Genomic DNA, 14,080 nt, shown 5'->3' with positions numbered 1-14,080 from the left:
ATTCCTATCAGTTTAATCCCTGTTCCATCCCCTATCAGGGGACGTGCATATAGCATGGATTTTAGGAACCGGGAGATGGAAAAAGATGCTTGGTCGGTCCTCCTACTTCAAATTTGGGGCACTGCTCGTGCAATCGTGGCCGGACTTTTAGCCGACAGACATTTGGCCGACGGACATTTGGCCGACGGACATTTGGCCGAAACACAAGTGGCTGTCAGATAACAGTCCGGCCACGAGATTGATAGATAGATAGATACATAGATTAGATAGATAGATCAATAGATGCAATAGATACACTTGATAGATACGATAGATAGATCGATAGATAGATAATTTGATAGATAAATAGATAGATTTGATAGATATATAATTTCCCAGACAGAGAATTACATGTGGTCTGAGACCCATGGTAAGGTTCCCAGAGGCAGTTGCGGCGCCAGGGGACGTGTATATGGCATGGATTTTAGGAACCGGGAGATGGAAAAAGATGCTTGGTCGGTCCTCCTACTTCAAATTTGGGGCACTGCACGTGCAATCTACTGTGCCACCAGATATGAGTGGTGTGTTAAGTAGTACTATTTTGATCAGTTTAATCCCTGTTACGTCCCCTATCAGGGGACGTGTATATGGCATGGATTTTAGGAACCGGGAGATGGAAAAAGATGCTTGATCGGTCCTCCTACTTCAAATTTGGGGCACTGCGCGTGCAATCTAATGTGCCACCAGATAGGAGTGGTGTGTTAAGTAATACTATTCCTATCAGTTTAATCCCTGTTAAGTGCCTTTTTTTGGTTTGGTTTTTGAAGCCACAGTGCAGCACCAGAGGCCAGAAAAATTTGGTATGTACACATGCCTGAAAAATTAGGTATTGTTGCAACCGCTGCTGTAGCAGCGGCCAGAAAAATTGATGTTTGTTTCTCAGGCAGAAAGTGCCCTAAAATATTACGGCTTGAACCCTAGTTGGTGGTGGATAAGTCACGCAAGTCACCCGGCATTCGAAGATAAAATACAGCAGCATGTGGACCATTTTTAGCCCAAGGCAGCTCATCTCATCAGGCCTTTTTTACTCAAATGTATCGCCCAATGTCAGTCCCTTCGGGATCCATCCCTCATTCATCTTAATAAAGGGGAGGTAATGTAGACTTTTTTGACCTAGGCGACTTCTCTTCTCAGTGACAATACCTCCTGCTGCACTGAAGGTCCTTTCTGACAGGACACTTGAAGCGGGGCAGGCCAGAAGTTCTATTGCAAATTGGGTTAGCTCAGGCCACAGGTCAAGCCTGCACACCCAGTAGTCAAGAGGTTCATCACTCCTCAGAGTGTCGAGATCTGCAGTTAAGGCAAGGTAGTCTGCTACTTGTCGGTCGAGTCATTCTCTGAGGGTGGACCCCGAAGGGCTGTGGCGATGCATAGGAGTTAAAAAGCTCTGCATGTCCTCCATCAACAACACGTCTGTAAAGCGTCCTGTCCTTGCTGGCGTGGTCGTGGGAGTCGGAGGATTACTTTCAGCTCTTCCCCTGTTAGATTCCCGTTGTGCTGTGACATCACCCTTATACGCTGTGTAAAGCATACTTTTTAATTTATTTTGGAACGGCTGCATCCTTTCCGACTTGTGGTAATTCTGTAACATTTCAGGCACTTTATGCTTATACCGGGGGTCTAGTAGCGTGGACACCCAGTACAGGTCGTTCTCCTTCAGCTTTTTTATACGAGGGTCCCTCAACAGGCACAACAGCATGAAAGACCCCATTTGCACAAGGTTGGATGCCGAGCTACTCATGTCCCGTTCCGCATCCTCAGTGATCTCACTGAAGGTATCTTCTTCCCCCCAGCCACAAACAACACCACGGGTACCAGATAGGTGACAACGAGCACCCTGGGATGCCTCTTGTGGTTGGTCTTCCTCCTCCTCCTCAAAGCCACATTCCTCATCTGACTCCTCTTCTTTACAATCCTCTTCCAGCGTTGCCGCTGGTCCAGCAAGCAATGCTGATAAGGCTTTTTCTGGTGGTGATGGTGACCACAACTCTTCCTCTTCCTCTTCACGCTCATCTACAGCCTGATCCAGCACCCTTCGCAGGGCACGCTCCAGGAAGAAAACAAATGGTATGATGTCGCTGATGGTGCCTTCGGTGCGACTGACTAGGTTTGTCACCTCCTCAAAAGGACTCATGAGCCTACAGGCATTGCGCATGAGCGCCCAGTAACATGGCAAAAAAAATCCCAGCTCCGCAGAGGCTGTCCTAGCACCCCGGTCATACAAATACTCGTTAACGGCTTTTTCTTGTTGGAGCAGGCGGTCGAACATTAGGAGTGTTCAATTCCAACATGTTGGGCTGTCGCAAATCAAGCGCCTCACTGGCATGTTGTTTCACCGCTGGATATCGGAAAAGTGCGCCATGGCCTTGTAGGAACGCCTAAAATGGCCACACACCTTCCTGGCCTGCTTCAGGACATCCTGTAAGCCTGGGTACTTATGCACAAAGCATTGTACGATCAGATTACACACATGTGCCATGCACGGCACATGTGTCAACTTGCCCAATTTCAATGCCGCCACCAAATTACTTCCGTTGTCAGAAACCACTTTGCCGATCTCCAGTTGGTGCGGAGTCAGCCACTGATCTACCTGTGCATTCAGGGCAGACAGGAGTGCTGGTCCGGTGTCACTCTCTGCTTTCAGGCAAGTCAACCCCAAGACGGCATGACACTGCCATATCCGGGATGTGGAATAGTTCCTGCAGAGCTGGGGGGGGGTGCCGTTGATGTGGAGCAAGACACAGCAGCAGAAGAGGACTCAGCCGAGGAGGTTATGGAAGAGGATGGAGTAGGAGGAGTAGAGGAGGTGGCAGCAGGACTGCCTGCAAGTCGTGGCGGTGTCACCAACTCCTCCTCTGCAGAACCACGCATTCCATGCTTGGCAGCCATCAGCAGGTTTACCCAATGCGCAGTGTAGGTGATATACCTGCCCTGACCATGCTTTGCAGACCAGCTATCAGTGGTCATATGGACCCTTGCTCCAACACTGTGTGGCAGACATGCCATTACTTCCTTTTGCACAATCGAGTACAGGTTGGGGATTGCCTTTTGTGCAAAGAAATTTCCACTGCGGTGTCCCAATAACTACAAATTTTTTGAACGCCTCAGACTCCACCAGCTTGTATGGTAAAAGCTGGCGGGCTAAGAGTTCAGACAAGCCAGCTGTCAGACGCCGGGCAAGGGGGTGACTTTGTGACATTGGCTTCTTACGCTCAAACATGTCCTTGACAGACACCTGACTGTGGGCAGATGAGCAGGAACTGCTCCAGAAGAGAGACGGAGTGGCAGATGGTTGAGAGGGGGCAAGGAGGACAGCAGTGGTTGACGTGGCTGAAGATGCTGGACCAGGAGGAGGATGGCGGCTTTGAGTTTGTGTGCTGCTTCTACTCATGTGTTGATCCCATAGGTGTTTGTGATGTGCGATCATGTGCCTTCGCAAAGCAGTTGTTCCTAGCTGGGTGTTGGACTTCCCACGACTCAGTTTCTTTTGGCACAGGTGGCAAATGGCATCGCTGTTGTCAGAGGCAGACACACAAAAAAATGCCACACTGCTGAGCTCTGCGATGACGGCATTCTGGTGGTGGCAACAGCATGCGTTGATTGGCGTGCTGTCTGGCTGACCCCTGGTGCCGATGTATGCTGTCTGACTGTGCCACTAGCTCATTGCGATGACCTCCCCATGCTTCCAACTCGTCTCCTCCTCCTCCTCCTCTCTGTCTCCCCATCTGAACTTTCCCCCTCTTCTTCTTCTCTTCTAGCGGGCACCCACGTGACATCCACACTATAATGTAGGTGGCGGCGGTGTTCGGAGCAGCAGATTAAGGGTTAATAATATAATGCAGGTGTCGGCGATGTCGGGGGCGGCAGATTAGGGGTTAATAAGTGTAATATTAGGGGTGTTTAGACTCAGGATTCATGTTAGGGTGTTAGGTGTAGACATAAAATGTATTTCCCCATAGGAATCAATGGGGCTGCATTAAGAGCTGAACGCTGCTTTTTTGCATGTGTTAGGGTTTTTTTCAGCCGGCTCTCCCCCATTGATTCCTATGGGGAAATCGTGCACGAGCACGTTTTGCCAGCTCACCGCTACCGTAAGCAGCGCTGGTATTGAGGTGAGATGTGGAGCAAAATTTTGCTCTCCGCTCACTTTACTGCAGTTAACGCCGGGTTTTTTAAAAACCCGTAATACTAGCGTTGTCTGCAAGTGAGCGGTGAGGGAAAACTGCTCAGTGCTCATTAGCACTGCACCCCTGTTATCGCAAAACTCGTAATCTAGGTGACAGTTTCCATAGACCACAATGTAAAGCACTGTTTTTTTCTAACACCTAACTTCCACCAACTTTAAAGCCCCAAAACTGCCTAGTGCACTTAAATAAAAAAAACCACAATGCCCTCTATTTTGAGGGCATTTGGGGCACTTTTAAAAAATTAACCAGATATCTGATCTCTGGTTAATTTTTGTAGCGCTAATTGCTACCGCGAGCTCGCGGTAGCAATAACCAGCCACTTGTAATGGCTGGTTAATTATCGCGTTTCCACAAACGGGCAAATTTGCCCATTTGCGTGAGTGCGATAATTTACAGCTCCACTTGTAAACTAGCCCATAGTGTGCTAAAAGAGACTGCAACCTGAGGGGCACTGGCCTTTCAAACAAGAACTGAAGTTTTTCTAGATTTTTATCTGTCTAAGTTGAGTGCGTCTCTATATTTTCTTTTTTTGTAACTAAAACACAGACCTTCAAATTGGCTTTTATAAAAGTAATTAAGTGTCTAGAAATTTTAGAACAAGTTAATCACATTACTTAAAATGATATGGAACAGTTAATAAGCTGATATAGGTTAAATGAAAAGGCATTCATTGTCAATATTGAATCAATTATCCACCATGTTTTAGTTTTACCATGACTGTATATACTTTGCTTCTATAACCCTACCCCCAACCATGCTTTATGCCCAACCAATCACACAGAAACACACACAGGAGCACTCACACACAGAAACACACAGAAGCACCCACACACACTAAAAGACTCACACACAGGACAAAGAAACACTCACACACTTACAGAAACACATACACAAATACTCGTACACATAGAAACACATACACACAGACACATACATACACACAGACATTTATACAAAGGCATTCACAGATACAGACACATTCATGTTCAGACATTTACACTGACAGAAACATGCTCACATACTCTCACTCAGACAGTCACACAGACACATTCATGCACAGGCAATCACAGACACACAAATAGATATTCACTCACATACATATTCACACAAATACACAGAAATTCACATGCAACAATATTCAGACACTAACACTCAGACATTCATACATACACACACATAGTCACAGATATTCACACAAAGACATTCATAGATACACAAATACACATACATACATTGACATACACAGACACACATTCACATAAAGACATTCTCATCCACAGAGATGCACGCATTTTCACACACACATTCACACAGTCATGCAGCCATTTACAGAAACACAAACACAGACACTTTTACTTAGATATTCCCATACAGAGGTATTCACAAAGACACACATTCATACACAATGACCCATACATTCCCACATTACCAAACATTTAGAAATACGCACAAAACAGTGCAGAATAAAACAAAGTTTTATTTTATTTGCCTTTCTTGAGAACAACACAAGCTCTACCAAAACATAACTGGAATACTGTATGTTGCAAATCTACAGGAAAAAGCCTAGCAAAGATTATGAACATTTTTTTCTTCTCTGCACTGACAAAGGGACACAAGCAAACAGTTGGCGCTCAATGGATCACCTCGCCTGCTAGATGTGATGGAGCAGATATGAACTCTCGGGTGGATACACTAATACATTGATTTTCCTTATATCAGCCCTTAGCTTGTACATCTACAAGACGTTGGACAACTCTACTTTACATCCTGAACTTTGATCATTATTTTAGAAGGAAAACACATGGCTACACTCTAAACACAATTATTCCTTCACATTGACAAATATTTGGAAGACTTACTTACCTTGCCATCTGAGAAGCTCAGACTCTGTGGTCTGACAGCATGATTCCTTGTGCCTCATACTAAAGTTAAAACAGGAAAACTCCTCCAAAGTTTGTTAAAGTGACAGCCGACACCAGAATTTGTATTGTTTTAAAAGATAGATAATCCCTTTATTACCCATTAACTAGTTTTGCATAACCAACACAGTTATATTAATACACTTTTACCTCTGTGATTACCTTGTATCTAAGCTTCTGCAGACTGCTCCCTTATCTCAGTTCTTTTGACAGACTTGCATTGTAGCCAATCAGTGTTGATTCCTTGGTAACTCCACTTGCATGAGCACAGTGTTATCTATATAACACACATGAACTAACACCCTCTAGTGGCGAAAAACTGCCAAAATATGTTCAGATAAGAGGCAGAATTCAAGGTCTAAGAAATTAGCATTTGAAACTCCTAGGTTTAGCTTTCAACTAAGAATACCAAGAGAAGAAAACAAAATTGGTGCTAAAAGTAAATTGGAAATTTGTTTAAAATTACATGCCCTATCTGAATCATTAAAGTTTATTTTGGACTAGGCTGTGCCTTTAAATTTCCTGCCCGTCAAACGTCCCACACTTAATAACTAGTACCACAATGCACCTAACCACTGCCATGTTTTACTTTTTAAAAAAAATCCAATTAAAAGTGTGTGTGCGCACATTCGCAGACCTTTAAGGGAACGGTGCTTACGAACTGTTTCTCCTTCTGCTGCTTTTCTTTCTGTCGCTGAAACTCAGACATCAGGGGAGGGAGGAGCCCTGCTTAAGACTTGGGTTGCTGTAGTCCTGTCTGTGACCTGTGGGTGGGCTGGGCTGCCAGAACCATCTCCCATCTCCTGTTATCTCTTGCAGTCTCTGTACTAGAGTTTCCCTCTCTGTATTTAGGCCCCTATTTATCAAAGGTCTTGCAGACCTGATCCTACAGTGCGGATCAGGTCTGCAACACCTCCCTAAATCCGGAGAGCAATACGCTCTCCGCATTTAACATTGCACCAGCAGCTCACAAGAGCTGCTGGTGCAATGCCGCCCCTGGCTGACTCGCGGTCAATCGGCCAATCAACCTGATCGTACTCGATCGGGTTGATTTCCGGCGATTCCTGTCCGCCTGCTCAGAGCAGGCGGACAGGTTATGGAGCAGCTGTCTTTAGACCGCTGCTTCATAATTTGTGTTTCTGGCGAGTCTGAAGACTCGCCAGAAACAGGGGTCCACAAGTTCGGAGCTTGATAAATGGGCCCCTGTATTTAGGGTCAGATTAAAAGTGGAGTGCTAATTTATCGAACACCCACAACCGGGCTAATTTTCCCCTTTCGCGGGCACACAGTAAATAACCAGCCATTGCAAGTGGCTGGTTATTGCTACTGTAAGCATGCGGTAGCAATTAGCGCTTATCTGGGCCTTCAGGCTCGTCGGAAACAAAAGTTATGAAGCAGTGGTCCATAACTTGTCCACCTGCTTTGAGGCCGCGGACAGAAATCAACCCGATCGAATGCCGCAAATCTGCAGTGGGTGGCATTGCACAAGCAGTTCTCAAGAATGGCTGTTGCAATGATAAATGCAATCTTTAAAGACTGTGTTGCTTATCACAATTAAAAATGTTATGTCCTGATACATACTCCACACAAAGTAAACATAAAGGAGTGTATCTTATAGTTCACTTCCTATTTTATGTTTTTTAACGTATATTAAAAGTTTTGTGTCACCCTATTTTTAATTTTTGTCAGTCTAATCAGGTGCACTACCATATAATCGGCATTAAAATTTATCCATTTTTTATAAAATTTGTCTATGAAATTAATATTTGCAGTATGACAAACAACTTTGATTTTTATTTTATTATACAAGAGTAAATCTAGTAACTCCTAAAAACAGCATAACAACTCACATGATTCTCACATTTTCAAAGCACCAACTTAGTATCCGCTATTTCTGAGAGTGACAATCTGTATATAAGTACTGAAATTTTGTCTCCATTTCGTCAAACACACGGCAAATCTCGCATCCCATCTGAGATGATTGACATGGACCTTAGCCAATGTACAATGTTATCTGCGGCCCAATCAGGACTCTGTATTCTGGAAAACACCGGGTATAAAATACCGGATGTTAGTCGGCCCGCGTAACCCCTCTGAGGAAGCGTTAGTGAAACGCCGCGTCAGGGGTCTCCTCTTTTTTTAAACTTGCCTCACTAGTTGTTACAAATTTAAAAATAACAGCATGTAAAAAACTTTCAAACAGTATACGTAGAAGAATTTGTTAAAGTTTGGTTGCTAATGCTGATTACAGTTAATTGAATCATAGGGTGGTTTTGTTACTAAGCAGGCATGCTCTGTGGTGGAATGTCTTAACGACATATAGGATATCTGTTACAATTTAACTCTGATAAGGCATTTGAAACTCAGTAATCGGTTTGATATAAGTTTTCATTTAGTAAATACTGTTTACAGCCTTAGGTGTCAGTCCTTCTCTGACAGGATTAAACAGTTAACAACAAACGCTTCTATAAACCAGCTTTTTATTTAAGCCCCTAAAATATATAGGGCTACACAGTGCTTTAGAAATAATAATACAATCTACATATGACCGTAATATAAAGACCATCTCTTTATCTGTGGGCTACATACAATTTGGTAACTTGCATTTATATTATATAGATGCAACATAATTAATATCAGTGTGTAGCAAGAGGTGATCACATAACACTAGTCTCTGTAGAAAATTTAATGCACATCCTGCAGTGTTTCAGATCACTTCCTATGGTAATATTCTACTAATACTACGGTATTCTACTAATACTACGGTATAAGATCGTGATATGCTATATCATAACTAGTGATATTATATAGAGTGCACAGCCTCAAAACAATATCTCTCATCTCTATATAATACTGTTTCAGTATCTATTTTCTACTATTGCTGATGTAATAAACAACCATAAGCAGCAAGATAGACATATTTACTAATTGTAAGCTGCCACCATAGTCAGTATTTATATTTTCAGCACCAACATATATTAGCAGTTTTAGATTGCAAAGTCCAAGGATAACTGGATAGTGTCAATATATATTGTTTACCATATAAAGCTCATAAATTACATATATAAGCATAGCAAATCAGACACTATTGAGAGCAACATAGGCCCAAGAGGCGATAGTTATGTTAGCTCTTGAGTCCATTTTGTAGTTACAATCTACTGCTTTAAGTACTACAAGTTCTACTTCTGTAACACAATCAAAACATGCTGTTTTTTCACTCAGCACAGTGAGAGTGTTTTTAACTATTCAGGGCAGTTCTATCATCCACCAAAGCTGTCTTTTTAAAAAAGATACTAATAAAAGTTAATTTTTAACGTACAATATCTCTTTAGTTGTTCAAGGAACAGTAACCTAATTATACCACCAAAATAAATGTTATAACAGTGCATAGAAGCATTCTTTTTTCCAATGACTAACCTGCCTCACCAGCAGAAGTAGTCATAAACAGTACTAAAATAAATGCCAACAGCGTATGCTGTCGGCATTTATCGATGTGCAGAGGACATGATACGCTACATCGTATCCTGTCCACTCGCACTATGATAAATCCACCCCATCAAATTAACCAGAGATCAGATCTCTGATTAATTTTATAAATGTGCCCCAAATGGTGGTGTGTAAAAATGTTACTATTTTTTTAAAAATAAAATAACTGCACCACGCAGTTTTTTTGGGGGGTGGGGTTCCTTTACATTGCGGTCTATGGGATCTGTGTGTTCCTAGTAATGATTATATACATGTATCTGTATGTGTTAATATGTGTATATACACATATTAACACATAAATATACAGTATACAGTATTTATATAAACATATACATATATATTTACATTTTGCTGCCATCCCTGCAGGACTTACCCCCTTCACTGCACTAGTCCTCATGACAAGAGGCTCCCATTGGAGCCTAGGGAAGAGCGCTCTCGTGAGCGCACTGCTTCCAAGCATTAGTGTGCACTGGTATTACTCAACTGAGCGCGAATATTGCTTTCACAAAAGCGATATTTAGTGCTCCACTTGTAATCTGGCCCTTAGTGTGCCTCCATGAAAATACATGCACTGTTATAAAAGTAAAAAGTTGTGGGGTGGCTGAAAGAAGAATTTAGGGCTTCAGCCACTGTCAACCCCCAAACAACGCAACTGAGCATTGCCATGGCAACAAAAAAGGATGTGTCACCTAGCAACCCTAGCATGACACAAATCTAACTAATTCACCCCAGTCTCAGATTACTGTTCTATTTATAATATAGCTACCTAGTTCAACGTTTATCAGTTAGATTGCTAGCAGAAGTTCAATGCTTGCAGATAATTAAACATTACTTTCAATTATTAGTTTTATTGCTACAATTCAGCATTTAATGTACGTTCAAATTCTGAAGAGCAAAGTAATATTTCCTATGTTTAAAAATATTATTTATAGTGGTATTTTCAAGAAGTTGATATATGAAAAGGTCGTAAGTAGTTTAATGTCACAATTCACAAGGGGCAACTTCAAAGACCAATATGTTCTTTAAAGAGGTTTCATCAAAGATTACATGCTGTTTTTGTTTTCAGCAAGCAAAGGCTCTAACCCTACGTGCATACCTAGTAATGTAGTTTAATTATCACAATGTAAATGCATTCTATATGTCTCTTTATACTCTCTCAGAAAGGCTTCACTCTATTTAATAGACATTCTTATAATGAGTTAACTTACTAACCAAATGTTAAAATAATTTAATACATTAACACTCACATGTGGAGAACACAAGGAGCGATTATAAAGTGTTTTATTACCATTTAATATACGCATTCTAAACGTTTTCTTCTGCCTCTTCATCTTCACCATCTTTACAAGGGACTTCACTTTTACCAGTTCCTCTATTATATGTTAATCTGTGCTGGTGATTCCCTGAAGTTCATTCATCTCTCATTTCCTAAATGAAACAGCTGCATAGGGTAGGAGGAACTTGTGAAGCTGTATAGACTGAACAGGTTGATAAAGCTGGAGACAGTAGAGAGTCCTTTAGCGGATGTTACACAGTGACTGCTTAGACTAGTGCAGAAGATCATTTGCATCTGGCTGTAACATTCTACATCATGACGGTCACAGTCTGAGAGCTCTGCCCCACTGCTTCTCCCACAAATGTAAAATGAAATGAGGGAAACAAACATTTACTGTCCACAGTTCACCCCAACTCAACCATCAACCTGACTAAGCTTTCTTGTGTCAGTCCAACCCCATCTATGTTATATCCATCAATCCACCACCTCTGGTCACAGGCAACCCACAGCACTCCCACAGCTAAACCCATAATCCTCACACTGAACGTACCTCTCAGTCCCAGAAGTGTGCAGCAGTGTAGAAGACAAACAATTGATAAGATTTTTTATTTCATTGTTTAAGAACTTAAATGTGAGTAGAATATTATTGACCCGTGAAAAACTGCTGAATTATTATAAGTTCTGATTTGTAGCACTTGACCAATTGGGTTCCTGTTCTTGTGGAACTTAATGCAAATGTTTCTGCGTCTCATCTTGAATCTCAAGCACTTTAATGTTCTCCAGTAGACCCTGTTCTTGCGCTGTGTTTTAAAGGCAACTTCAGACTCTTATCTTCATAAACTTCAAACAAGTGGGGGAATTACAAACCCAGCACTTTGAGAATAATTTTTACAGTTCCTTTAATATTTACCTTTACTGTCTAGCAAGAAAAGTAGCGTTAATGTATTTTTGTATTACAATCACCCCCCTTTACCCTCACTTACAGTACACATGGGTGAAAAGCTGTAATGGTGATTGAAGGCACTTGCGCTGCTGTTAATCAGCTTCTGCAGTAATCAGTAACACAGCATGGCATGTCTTGCAAACAGTTTTTCTAGGTATGAAAATGATTGCATATAGGGTTGCCAGCTGTCTCTCACAAAAATACTGGACAATCTCTAGGTGACTGAGCACGATGGTAGGTGGGTTCACACGATTCCCAAAAGCCACCACTTTTGATTCAACTTTATATATATTTTTTATATCTCTGGGTTATTTAATCCTTTAGCCACCAGTAACATACAAGTCAGTTATTTGACCCCTTTGTCTGCCAGTAAAACATATAAACAGTAACCCCCTTGACTGTTTATCCGTAATGCACTGAGGCATATGAGGTCTTTTGCATTTATCTAAAACTCAGGAACTTAAAACTACTGTCCTTTTTGAGAATATTTTACTGAATATTCAGCTTAAATTCTGGACTGTCAAGTTGAACAATTCTGGACATCTGGGAACCCTTATGGCATATAAACATGTCATCATCATACTTTCCTGTTCTTTATCCATATGTAGTTTAGATCAACCTTCTACAGAAAAAGTCATCTTCTAATTCACAGTTTACAAAAAGACATAAGTACCTATAATAAGAACACGTTTAAGGCCCACTGATGCTATGTGAGACGAGTACAAGGGGCCGATTTATCAATGGCTGGCAGACATTGCTGGTAAACTGCTTGTGCATTGCCGCCTCCTGCAGATTTGCGGCCAATCGGCCACTAGCAGGGGGTGTCAATCAACCCGATCGTATGAGATTGGACAGATTGATGTCTGCAGCCTCAGAGGAGGTGTACGCTGCTTCTTAACTCCTGTTTCCGGCGAGCCTGTAATAAATCGGCCCCTCAATGTTAGAAATTAAACATATGCTTATGAAAGTGACTTTAAAATATCAATCAGTCTTTCATATTCCACCTCCTTTTCATGGATATGACATATAAATATGTATTATTATTTTTTCCAGAAGTCAAAGCAATCTACAGTTCATTCCCTAATTGTATTCAACCCCTTAATGACTATCGACGTACCCTGGTCTTTCTATAGGGGTGTATTTTTCAATAGTAGTATTTCAGGAAGCCTGCAGGAGGAGGGAGGGTCTAATAGTGGGGTCTTGACGCTCGCAGCAAAACCCGTGCTATTACTCCCAGACAAACCCCTTAAGACCAGCCGCAGGGGGTGTCAATCAACCCGATTGTACACAATTGGGTGGATTGCAGACCGCAGCCTCAGAGGAGGCGTATGAGTTAAGAGGCAACGGTCTTAAGATGTCTGCTTCTTAACTCCTGTTTCCGGTGAACCTGAAGGCTCGTGCAAAAAGAGCTGCATGGTGGCCTATTCGGGCAATGGTGAATCTGCCCCCAAACGTCAACACTTCATAATCATGTGACCTTTAAATTTCAATGTTTTGCAGATGAAGGTAGCTATGTGAGGATTCATTCTTCATAATGATGTAACTATTTGTGACAACCAAATCTATCACACAACAGCCTCGTAATATTATGTAATATACATCTTCTCCAATAAAAAAATGGATCTGCAAGGGGGCATTGTAAAGTAGCCAGGAGTTGGAATTGTAATACTTTAGATAAAAATATTATAACATTTTGTTATTTTAAAATTTAACATAAAACTGCCCAAAAAATGTTTCATGATTCAGATAGAATATACAATTTTAAACAACTTTCTAATTAACTTCCATTACCAAATTTGCTTTGTTTTCTTGTTATCCTTTGTTGTAAAGCAGGAAGGTAAGCTCAGGAGTGTGCACGTGTCTGCAGTACTATATGGCAGCAGTTTTATAACAATGTTATACATTAGCAAGAACACTAGATGGCAGCAGATTTATAATAATGTTATACATTAGTAAGAACACTAGATGGCAGCAGATTTATAACAATGTTATACATTAGCAAGAACACTAGATGGCAGCAGATTTATAATAATGTTATACATTAGCAAGAACACTAGATATCAGCACTATTTCCTGTCATGTAGTACATCAGACATGTGCACACTACCTTTCTAGATATCTCTTCAACAAAGAATAACATGAGATCAAAGCAAATCTGATAAAAAAAGTAAAATGTATTCTCTATCTGATTCATGAAAGAAAAAATGTTGAGTTTCATGTCCCTTTAAGA

The sequence above is a fragment of the Bombina bombina genome, chromosome 6, assembly GCF_027579735.1.
Source record: "Bombina bombina isolate aBomBom1 chromosome 6, aBomBom1.pri, whole genome shotgun sequence".
NCBI classification, from domain to species: Eukaryota; Metazoa; Chordata; class Amphibia; order Anura; family Bombinatoridae; genus Bombina; species Bombina bombina.
The sequence above is the reverse complement of the archived record's forward strand: the minus strand, read 5'-3'. Positions refer to the sequence as shown.